This window comes from Planococcus citri, chromosome 1, assembly GCF_950023065.1.
Source record: "Planococcus citri chromosome 1, ihPlaCitr1.1, whole genome shotgun sequence".
In the NCBI taxonomy this organism is placed as follows: domain Eukaryota; kingdom Metazoa; phylum Arthropoda; class Insecta; order Hemiptera; family Pseudococcidae; genus Planococcus; species Planococcus citri.
In genome coordinates this window covers 39,941,622-39,953,701 of record NC_088677.1, presented here as the reverse complement: position 1 = coordinate 39,953,701, position 12,080 = coordinate 39,941,622, and the positions used below count along the sequence as shown (strand labels likewise).

At 34.1% G+C, this 12,080-nt stretch overlaps 1 protein-coding gene across 2 annotated transcripts in view; it reads left to right on the top strand.

The window, feature by feature from the left end:
- The window catches only part of Rbp6 (RNA-binding protein 6), a 324,961-nt gene that overhangs the window by 260,053 nt on the left and 52,828 nt on the right, over window positions 1–12,080 (top strand). The gene's annotated exons all lie outside the window — the stretch shown is intronic.

Sequence of the window (12,080 nt, the reverse complement as noted above, 5' to 3'; positions counted from 1 at the left end):
AAGAAGAATCGGGTGGGGTTAAGTTTGTTCACGTTACGCGCTACTCCAAATTTAACCTATCAAAAAGCTGTGTGCAGCTTTTTGAAAATTTCTCCTACGAAAACGTTTCTCTTTTTTTTTCTCACCTAAACAATATGCTACAATTATTTACGTAGGTCCAAATAAAAGTATTTGTCGTTGCCCTCTCATCTTTTTCTGTACGAGTATAAGTACTTACGAAGAGATTTAATATTTTTTAAGCAAAATGATTACTCACTTATCAATTTCTCATGAAAATATGCATGTACGTAATACGTATATAGTTTTTATTGTACCTCGGTATACTAATTGTGTACCTATTTATTCGAATTGATAAATCATTTTTTCATTCTTGGAGAAATCTTGAGTGAGAGTGATAAATAATGATTCAAAATTTGTTTCCTCCGTAGCAAGTAGGTATAGGTAAATAAGCATGCCAAACGAGCAGTTTTGTATGTATCATTTCCCAATCCACTGAACATCTCAAATTGGCGACAATCTTCGCAACTTTTCGTAATTCAATTACGATTCGAAAATTCAGTTACAAGTTTTCCGAATAGTTTATCAATTAGCGCTGCGTTGATGAAGATTTATCATTTTTTTCACTCGTAAAATTTCGAGTTTTCAACGCCACTTCGACTTTTGTGTTTGTCGTTTGTTTTATTCAATATCGGATATTTTGGCCACAGTTCCACGGCTCCTTGTCTCTTATGTATACCGGTGCAACTTGAACTAACTCTTGCAGTGTAACCAATAGATTTGTCGAATTTGCGACTAAAAGAGATAAAGTTTTTGTTCCGTATAATGGTAACCTTTTCAACGTTGCAAATTATCGAAATTTACTTACAGATCCATTTTGTGGAACTCGAAGACTCTAAATTAAGCACCAAATATTTGTACATAAATTACGTGTTTGCATTTTATCCAGAAGTTTGAAATTTGAAAAATTGAATGTTTTTTAGCTTTTTATTTAATTTTCAAAATTTGAAGGTTAGGTATCAGAGACAGTTTTTTACTCAGACCATATGTATTTCAAAATTCAGAAAAATTTCAACGATCCTTCATTTATGAATAGGTCCTGGGTATAGGCAAGCATTTCATCTCAAAAACTCAAAAACTAACACATCTTCGTTGTTGCGAATTATGCCAATTCACTGTTCTCGAACTGCTTACCTTCACATTTCTCTCCTTCGTACATTAAAAAAAAAAAATTATTACAATGAATTTAGAACAATTTTCGCATACCAAAAGTACAAAAAAAAAAAGGTAAAATCTTCAAAAAAAACGCCGCATATAATTTGTCGATTTTTTCAAATTTCGACTGTTCAGCTTTCACATTTAAAAATGGGAATTTTCCTCAAAGGTAAAATCGTTGACGAATAGAGATGCGGTGGAAAAAAGAAGAAAAGAAATTTTGAAGACGAGATCTAATACGTTATGACTGGTACCATTCGTCTCGTCCGCTTATTATATGTAGCAAGTCTACTCGTAAGTGTAAGTAGTTTTCTTGTGAAACGTTTGAACGTGAAGTTAAAAAGAAAGAAAAGCGACGAAAAAATGTTTCATGATATGTACCTTACCTATACTAAAGCACTGAGAGTTGGATAGAGTTGAAATGAAAGTTTTTTTTCTTTCTTTTTTTTTTCGGGGCGAAAAAAGAGAAACGTTTTGGCGCGATGAATGTTGGAAAAAAAAGGAGAAAAGAGAAAGCCTCGTGCTGGAAGGTTGATTACTGGTGACAATTTTTCCCCTAGCTTCGTTCTACTCGCAAGGAGTATCAGGGCGAATAATTGAGGGATGACTGGGAGATTTTGCACATTCTGTTGACATGAAGAGACTAATGATTGCGGCGGATACAGGACGCCCCTTTTCGGTTTTCACATCATTCCTTGAAAATTTTTGTCATTCATCCTAGGGCATCTCAGTATGTTGATTGCGTTTGTTGGCTTATCGTTTATCGTCGCGTCGCGTCGGTACGTTCTACGCAGTTAGCCTTTTATTATTTTCGAATCAATTGTAATAATCTTTATAAATTCAATTTTAAATTATCGCGATTTAAAAAGAAAAAGAACACTGGCAAGTTTCACAGAAAGTAGGCAGTCGCACGTTTCAAATGAAAAATTTATAGTCTTGCGGTATGCGTCGCGTATACCCATTTGAATAATTACGTTGAGTGCGAGAAAATCCACGTATTTATCGGTTAATTTTCTAAAGTTGTTGAAAATTTATCGTTAACCGAATCCCGTTGAATAATCCCCAATTTGATAATATTCGCGAAATAATTCGTAAAATCCTCTTTTCAAAGTTTTAATTGAAAAATGCGTAGGTAAAGACCAGATTCGCGAACGAAAGATAGGAAATTTTCGTTACTCGCGAATTTTATTTCAATTGCGAAATAGAAAAAATACCTTTAATTGATAAAAATTGGCACCAACGAATTCTCGTGGTAGACGGCTATCAACTATAGCCTTGTAAACATCGGAATATTATGTTTATGTTGATGTATTACAAACATAGAATGTTTGGAAATTAATGCGAAAACGCGCAGTAATATACGAGCTACTCGTAGATTAATGTGTACGTTGAGAATCCCTGATTCTTCACGATATCTGACAACGATTTTCGAACGAGCTCTACGCGTTTCCCATCCATTGTCGTTACCCATCCTACGTACTATCGTTTCATACTTCACCTCTCTCTACGCGTCTTTTACAAATTCCATTTTGCGGGCGACAGTTATCCAGCTAATTGCTTTGTTAAAAACGTCTCTTTTCCTTCCTAATTTCCATTTTCTCGTATTAAAAACAATCACTTCTGTTTTTCCATTAGTAATGGAAAAGCGAATACGCTTTTACTATTTCGCTTCTCTTATTTTCGAAAAGGAGGAGGATGGATTGTTTTTTGTTCACCTCTAAAAGAGAGAACGTGTTTCAAAGAACGCCTAGCTGATTTTGAAAGAGATTTCTTTATGCGAGTAAATTATTTGTCTGCCTTTTTGTTCGAACAAAAAGAGTGAATATGGAAGAGGATTAGTTAATAGAAACGTTATACAGGCGCAGATATACCTACTTTCGCGCATTAGAAAACATGTTTTCAGCGAAATGCATGTGATCGGTTGGAAAATAATCCGAATTTGGATAGGTACTTAATTGACGAAGTGGTCTGAATTTCTTAAACAACTAATCCGCCGGTGGTAGATAATTATTATCCATACACATCTAATAAGAGATGTTTGATTTCGCTTTGGCATTAGGTAGGTAGACTGGTAGAGGTACTTTTTTCAGTGCGCAGCTCAGTGATAAAATACAGTACATATATTACAATACAAGCACCGATCTTGTGCATTTCATGGCTTCGGCTCGGTCCTTAGACTTTCGCTAGCCATAAAATGCTCACGATCGGTTCTTGCATTATTGTATGTACCTAATTTTCAACACCATATGCGCATGCGCGCTTTAATTTACTTTCAGTCCTAGAGTCAAAAAATAACTTTCCGGTCCTAGGACTTCTTCATAAACGCATACGTAGGTAGAATAATACTTTTTGCATTGCCAAGAAAAAAAGCGCTTTCGTGCATCAACGGAGGAGTGAGAAAACACACTTTCATGATTAATATCAGTAATGAAAAAAACTAGACTTATTTCGTGGTAGGTATATGAACAAGATACAGACCGATTCATGTAATCTTGTTTTAGGATCAATATTTTGAGGTTACATAACTTCATTTTTGGAAATAAAAAGGGTCGAAACTTTAGAAAGTCCGCCAGAGGGGATGAAGAACATTGTAAAGTGACATCACGAGTATCTCATGACTCTAATGCTCTTTCACTGGTCCGCATTTAATATGTCATATTCAATTAGAGAACCAAGAATTGAATACCTATTTATAAAAGAGTTGTGCTTTTCAGTGACGTCGTATTATAGTTCCTAAGTTTTACTGTATGTGAATAGGTTTTGACGCATTAATGGGTAAAATTGTTAGTGTTAAATTGGGGAAGAATTCTCATTTGATGTAAAAAAAACAGTGCGGAATCCAATGCTATAAAAATGTTTTACTTGTTTGTACCTACTCGTAATTTTTTTTTGGTACATAAAAAAAAACTTTAAAAAAATACGATTATTTTGATTGCAAATTGGGAAAACATTTCAGAAAATTATACTGTCGAAATTTTGAGGCCTTCTGGAGGGGGAAAAAGAGATTTAAATTTACAATTTATTTTAATCTTCGTTGTTTTTGAGATAATCTTTGAAAAATCTTAATTACGAAGTAATGGCAAACAAAATTCAAATTCGTGAACAAAGTCAAACTTGACTGCGACTTTTCAAAATTGTCTTTTCAAATAATACTATCATGTATGATCATCATTTGAATGATCGGCAGGGCTTTGAAAATATTTTTAAAATTAAAGGGTAAATTTGAAAAAACCGCTCAACCGTTTTTTCATCATACGCACCCTACTTGTAAACTACCCTTCCCTCCAATAAAATACAATTCGGCACTTCAACTGATTTTCGGGCATTGGAAATGTTAATACTATTTGTAGTTTGGATGGGTACCTTACCTATTTCAATAAAATTTCCATGATAAGTAATACGTTATTTCCTCATTATAAAGTAAAGTAATGATTTTTAAGAAAATAATAATGAATTTTTATCCGAAAGAAAAGTATAGTACTTATAGGTTTAAAAATAAATAAATAAATAAGTACCTAGGTATTATAAAAAAAAAAATGTTAAAAGAAAAATTTCTTGTAAGTAAGTGATAAAAACAAATTAAATTTCAGAAAAATCGGAAATTCTAGAAAGAATTAATTAGTCTAATTGTTAGGTAGGTACCTATTTAGAGGGAACAAATGATGCAAAAATTTATTTAAAAATAACTCATATCCATTCAAGCATAGTACATATTTGTTTCGCTGTAGGTATTGGTCCTATCTTTAACATTTATTTAAATTCTGAAAGATACATATTTTTGAAAAATCGATGAAAACGAAAATTAACTACCTACGTTGGAACTTTAAAAAAAAAAATTGAATCGCTTAAGAATATTTCTTTGCAGAGGCTGCACAGAGAAAAATCTCATTTATTCTGGTGTATTCGCCAGCCCCCCTTTAGAAAATCAGAGAATTGTGGGAAGGGGAGCGGGTTGAGTACTCGTAAAAAATGAATAGATGTCTACTCGAACTAAGTGACCTTTAATTTCAAAAAACCGATTGGTTACAATCCTATTTTTCAATACTAAAAGGCCTATAACGAGCAATGAACTGGCATTTCCCGAAAAATGATTAGATACTTGAAATTAGCAACCTCGAAATTTCCACAAAAATCGTGTCTGGGCTATTCGCCATTATCAATTTTTGGGTGTTTTGATGATACGAGTATTTTTAAGGGCGCTGATGAAGATGAAGAGGAAGAATTTGGAAGAATCGAATTGAAAAAATAACCTGATTTATTTGAACTCGGCGCCTTCAAATTAGTAACAATTGGAGGAGCTGAAGGCCAAGGTCCTTGTGGCCCGCAAAAGATGTCGAGACCCCATTCTGAATTTTTGTTTAAAATTCCTATTAATTCTGCTAGACTCGAAGTACGCGCTTTCGAAGTGTGCATGGTCAAAAAATTCTAAAATTTTCTTACTTTGTTAAAAAGATAACAAAAAACTCGTAAAATTTGTGAAAGACATTATCTCCGGTAAAGACGGACATTTTGACAGGCCGTTGAAGGGGGCTCGTTGAAAAATCTAAGCGAAATCAGAGATCCGACTTCATCCGGAATAAGTTGAAAAACAACTTGGTGACGTTAATAAAATTGCATACTCGGTTTGCCGTAAATAATACATGCTGTATTTACGGCAAACTGAGTATGCAATTATTTTGACATCTTTTTATTCGTGTGATTTTGCGTTAAACCGTTGAACTAAATATTGTACGTAGACGTACCTACTACCTAGTTAGGTCTAGATACATCTCAAAAGTGATTGAACTTGAAGCAGATCTGTTTGTAAAATTTTGAAGAAAATGGATAGGTTAGAGATTTAAACTCTTGTCATCATATTATGGAAGGCTATGAAAAACTCAAAACCGAACTTCTTAAGTGAAAGCTCAACTCTTCATAACTATAGGTACTTACAAGCGTTGAAAACTACCATTTCAAAATCTCAAAAAACTATTTTAGGTAGGTGTATCTTTTAGAGAAACTAATTTTCGAAATCGAATAGAATATTAATACCCCGAGAGATCTTTCCTCAAAAAGGGCCCAAAAAACCTTCAGTTTTGATCAAAATTTATAATAATTTTACAAATGAAGTGTGACATTGATTGTTATTAATAATATGTATTACCTATTATAAACCTCAAAAAACTGAAAATGACGTGTGGCTTGTGGTTTTTGAGGTTTTTGAGAACGCTATAGAGTTCAAATATTCACTTATTTTTTGAAAGCGGTTCCTCATTATTTTCCTCCTCTAGCTCTTTTATACACGCTTTGAAAAAAAAATCAAAAATCCACGTAAATGTATGTAACGTGTCAATTTTTATGAACTTGCGATTGCTAAGTGCAAGCGTTTATTTACCTATTAATTTCTAGGATTCGATTCTCCCAATTCTCCCCTCCCTTTCACTTTATTTTAAAATGAAAGAGTGAGGAGTTATCGATTATCGATAGGTATTGAGTTGATAGATTAGATATGTAGGTACCTATATTCAAAGTTTAATTAGCACTTTTTTTTTATCATATAGTAACTTATGATTTCGCATGCTACGAAAACAAGCAAGTGCAAAGTACGAGTATATAGCTACGGTACATAATGAACGTAATTTCAGGATCGTAGGACAACATTAACCACAACTACCTCATTATCTTTGCCATCTCTGGAGATGTAGAGAACTTTACTCCAAAACAAAGAATGCTTTTCAGCCCCTGGGATGGAAAAAGTGATCTTTACTATCTTCGAAGACGATAAAAAACACGGTTCACTTCGTATGGTATGCATGTTCTTTTACCATCTCAAGGGACCGTAAAGAAGTCATTTTTACGATGCACTGATTTTTAAATATTTTTCTCAAGTTCGGTAAACGATACGATGGCTTTATTATTTGCAAAATTAAAGAGGCAATTTTACTACAAAAAAAAAAAAAAAAAAATCAGGTGAAATGTCGAGTCATTTTGAAAAACAGCCCTCATACCTTCATTAATCATCATCCGCCGTCACTTCTGCGCCCAAACTAAGAATATTATGGACAACAGCCATCAAAAAAATAAATAAATAAAGGCGTCGGTACTACGTACCTAGAATTTAATTGTCTTTGCCGAAACAGTGTTCTATTCTTTTCAACTTTAAATCAGTTTAGCGAATATTATACTGATGCGGGTTAGTAGCAGGATGAAAATCTCCAACAAATAATGAGACGAATGCGCCGTCTTACAAAAACCATTTAAGTTTCTGTTAAGACTTCTTAAAATATCGTTTCCCGACAACTTATACTACTTATATGCTATGCGGGTTACGCTGTCGCAAAGTCGCAAGCGTAAGCGTTATTACATTAGAGTGAAACCGCAAACGTTACACAAAATCATGATACTATGCGAAAACTTTTAACCCTCGCCTGGTAAACTTTGTATTAAAGCCCATAGCGAAGTAACGAAATACACGCTAAAGGTTAACCTTAATGAAACTGAATTCACAAATTTTATTTTCGACATTTTTTCACCTCAGTTGCATTTTATCATTGTATCTTCGGTAGATAGAGCATACCTAAACCTATGCCTTCACCTATATACCTTATCTAGGTATGTTGTATGTTGTATGTTGTATAGTTTTGATAATCGTATTACACGGCGAGAAAATTTTCCAACGCCACACCTGAACTAAATGCTGCGTTTCCTTACTGGATTAATTACAACCTTACGTTAAGTATTAAACTAACACCGAAAGTAAATAATGTTTTTAGATGGGGGCTATTTCACGATTCGTATTTGAGCCCCGCTCTTCGTCGCTATTCTCGCTCATGCTCGCGAAATGAAAACACATAAAATAATCTGTACTCTTTGGTCTTTAGACCACGCACACTCACACACCCCAGCTGTAGTTGGAAAATTTATCGAAGTTGTGTGCCGACAAATATTTCCATAAATCAGATGACCTACAAGGAAAACAATATCTACATCGACCCCTCGAGCTTTCTCATCGTTGCTAAATGCTATAAAAACAATTTCAATACAAATGAATTTATACTCGTCCGTTTCATTGGCAAACCTATGTGTACGATTACACCGAGTATCATTGCAAATTTTCCTAGTCCGAGCTGACCACTCGCAAAAAACTTACCTATTTTAATAAGAATTCAAAGGCCATACATCAACGTTTTTACACGATATACTCGTAGTACATAGCGTTTGCGTCTACGCCTATACGAGTATAGGTATGTATGTAGTGTACGCAGATAAATGCAATAGATAGGAGAGATACCCATTTAGATAATATTGTATCGAAGATACTGTATAACGTGTCGTCCTTCTTCGTAACATTTAATTTACGACTGATCAACGCGGTGAACACCTTTTTATAACTCGAACTCGGCATTAGATTAATAAAAGTTGGGCGAACGTTGAGTTCATTTCACAAGCTTGCCTGCTGTGAAAATAAATGAAGCATCTTTGCAGCTTTACAACGCCAAGAAAAGCTCTTTTTAAAGCGCATAAGATGCTGGAGGGAAAAAAATCACCATTTTTCCAATATTCAACTATAAAGAAACCTACGAAGATAATGACAACCCATTCTGTACACTTGGTTCGAAAAAGAAAAAAATTCGATGATTATATCATCATAAATCATCGCATTGCTTTATTTGCTGGATTAATAAAAAAAAATATCTACGTATCAGCGTGAAACATTTTCTCAATCCGACAATACTCTGTTTCGGTCAGTTTTTCACATTTTAGAATCTCCGAATTTTCGGTCAATTTAAAATCGAGAAATTTTTTTTGAGACTTGCGTGCAATTTTTAATTTAAATAAGTTGGAGAGCTGAGCTATGATAAGGACCGAGTTGAGGTTCACGCTATAGGAAGAAGCGCGTTTTAGCTATTGAAATTTTTTCTATTGATATCGTTGTTAGTTCTCGTGTTTGAACAGAGAAGTGCAGAGTTTAAGAAATAGCGAGAAAAACGTGTTCAAAATGCTTCGGATTCTTGACATTTATTATTTCAAAAACTTCCTCTCTTGAGCTATTATCATTTTAGATGCTCCTGAAGGAGGGAAATTTGATCTTTTTAGTACTGAAAAATTTCAGCTTTCTGTCTTATTGACTCAACTATGATCAAAAGTAATGAATTTTCAAATGTTTCGAAATTCAAAAACGTTTCTCGCATTTCCATCAAAAATTGAAAGGTCGACTTTTCATCTCCCAAATATTCAAATCGCGATCGTTTTTTTGAAAAATTACTCGCATTGAAAACAATGCTACTTGACTCGTGAAATGTTTGACTTTTTTTCATTCAATAAGGTAATCTTGTTTGAAAACTTGAAAAGCAGAGTAATAACCTAATCGATTTGTAATTTTCAATCAATGGTCCATTGTTCGAAATAGCCTAGCTAGTCTATTATTTCGATTAGTTTAGAATATAACCAATGGATTATTAATAATGGCTGAAAAGCACTTTGCGAGCTTAGTCACCTGCAACGCTCAATAAATTTTTTGCTCTTTCGTTAGGCTACGTAGTACGTACCACTTTCAGTGGTAGGTCTAGAGGTATAAAGATGAAACATTTGCAACGTGGTAATAGTTTTACCTATATACTTTGGGCGCTAATCGGAAATCTTGCGAGTAGTAATATTTAAATTATAGCGTGGCAAAAGGTAGATAGTACGTAGTGTAGGTAGTAGGTACACGTATAAAGGTAAAATGGACGAAAGAACCGAACCTTAAAGCGGCACGGCGTGGCATATAAAATGATTACTCATAGGTCGCCAGGTAGTAAAATTGTGAACTGGCCACACGCGGCATGGAAAGCTAACGGCATTCGTCTAATTTACAATGCCCGATAAGATTTCGGTTAATGCACATTTTAGGGGTTAACTATCATTCTGTTAACGTTCACGAATTACTCGCTGGGCGAGGGACGGGCGAATAAGAAAATGAATTTGCGGAAGGGGCTGAATCTCGGAATAATAATTTTGGGTAATAAATTCGAGTTGAAACAAAGCCAGATAATACGACCGGAAACAAAACTTGTACGAATGCGTGCCGAGGTGGTAAGCTAGCGAAAGGATAAGGGAACATTATGACTTGGAAAACCTTCGACCTCGGCAGTTTTCACGTTCATGTGTTTAAGGAAGATGAAAATGGGTCATATGTACAATATGCCCGCTAACTGCGCCTGCTGCAGCATCGAAAAGCAGAAGTAATTTAAATGATAAAATATGTGTGAAATTGGCCTAGCTGTTTTCCATGCGTGTGTGTGTATGTGTGGTAAGTGTGGAGTGAAAATCAGGTTTTCAAAATTATCCTAGCCTGTACGTACGGACTGTGCTCCTGCTCATCGCTTTGTACATAGTCGGCACACTTCGATACCTTTACCTACGCAAAGTTGTCTATAGCCTGCCTGCCTGCCTGCCTGCCTGCCTGTCTCCTTACCTATATTATTCGTACAAGTTATGTAAGTACGTGTATGTGGCAGACTACTCTCGCGTAGGTAACTCAGCTACCTATTAAGCGCAGGTAGTTTTATTCGGTAAATCTCTCTCATCGTTCATTCGATTAACCCGAATCTAAAGCGGTCAGACAAAAAAGCGCCATTTCGCACCTTTTATTCAATACCTAGTACCTTTTGATAGAATCGAAATTTTTTCGATTTTAACTTGATTTTAATAGGAAAAATTTGTCTTCAGAAGGTCTTAAAATTGTGTTGAACTTTATTGAAAATTTGAAAAATTCGTCAATCAGAATTTTGGTGAAAAATTGCTAAAATTGCGAAAACAGTTTATTTAAAAAAATGTTCTGAAAATGCCACTTTTCATTTTTTTTGAATTTACGAGCTTTTTGACGAGTGTTTTCTTGTATCAAAAAAATGAGTTGAAATTCGATATCATTGCTTTTGAAATCATTCATAACAAACGATAGGTACCTATGGTTACATCGCTTTAATTTCATTTTATTTCCTCAAAATTCAGCTGAAATTGTGGGTTTGGTCCTTCTCGAGAATTGGGCATTTGTAAAATGAGTTCATTTCAAAACTGCATAAACATATTGAATCCAACTTCCATCAATTTCTCTTTTAAGGGTTTCGAAGTTGAATATTGAAATGAAAAACCAAAGCTATCGGCTGTACAAAAATATCGAGACTCAGACCTCCCTCAACTTACCCAGCAGAAGAATTCATTGAAAAATTTTAAACAAAATGTGAAAACCCAAGATCGGGAATGGTTTATGTTAATACCGAGAATGACCTGATGACTTTAAAATCTTTGAACAAAAGGAAACGCAAACCGAATCTCGTATTTTGTTGTATTTTTCTAAAAAGTTAATTTTTTAAAAAAGATTTGAAATCGGTTCGAATAAATCTTGAGATCCAAATTTTAATCCTCTAAAAAATTGCCAAAATTTGAAAAAAAATTGATCAGTTTTCAAAAAATATTCATTTTTGGGGTTTAAATAAATGTTTAAAAATGCGAAAAATATTCAAACATCAAATTGACATTGAAAGCATTAATTTTGCATGTGCTCTATTTTTGACCTGCCGAATGTATTGAAACGGTTTCGAACCGTTTTGAGCAGTTTTGTAGCCTCCAGAAATGTTTACAAAATTTAATTTCGTGAAAATGTAAAGTTAAAATTTACTTTATTTTTTAATTTCAACTTAAGTTGTACATTAGGGTAGATGTAGAGATTTTGTGGAAATTTCAAACTTTCAAAAATCTGCTGGAGACTTCAGCACTTCTCAAAAGTGTTTCGCATCCGTTTTCAATCAATTAGGAAAATCGAAAATAGATGAGAGTTCATACTGAATTTGTGCTTGTTTCAACGTTTATTTGGTAAAATGTTGATATTTTTCGTATTTTTGGACCAA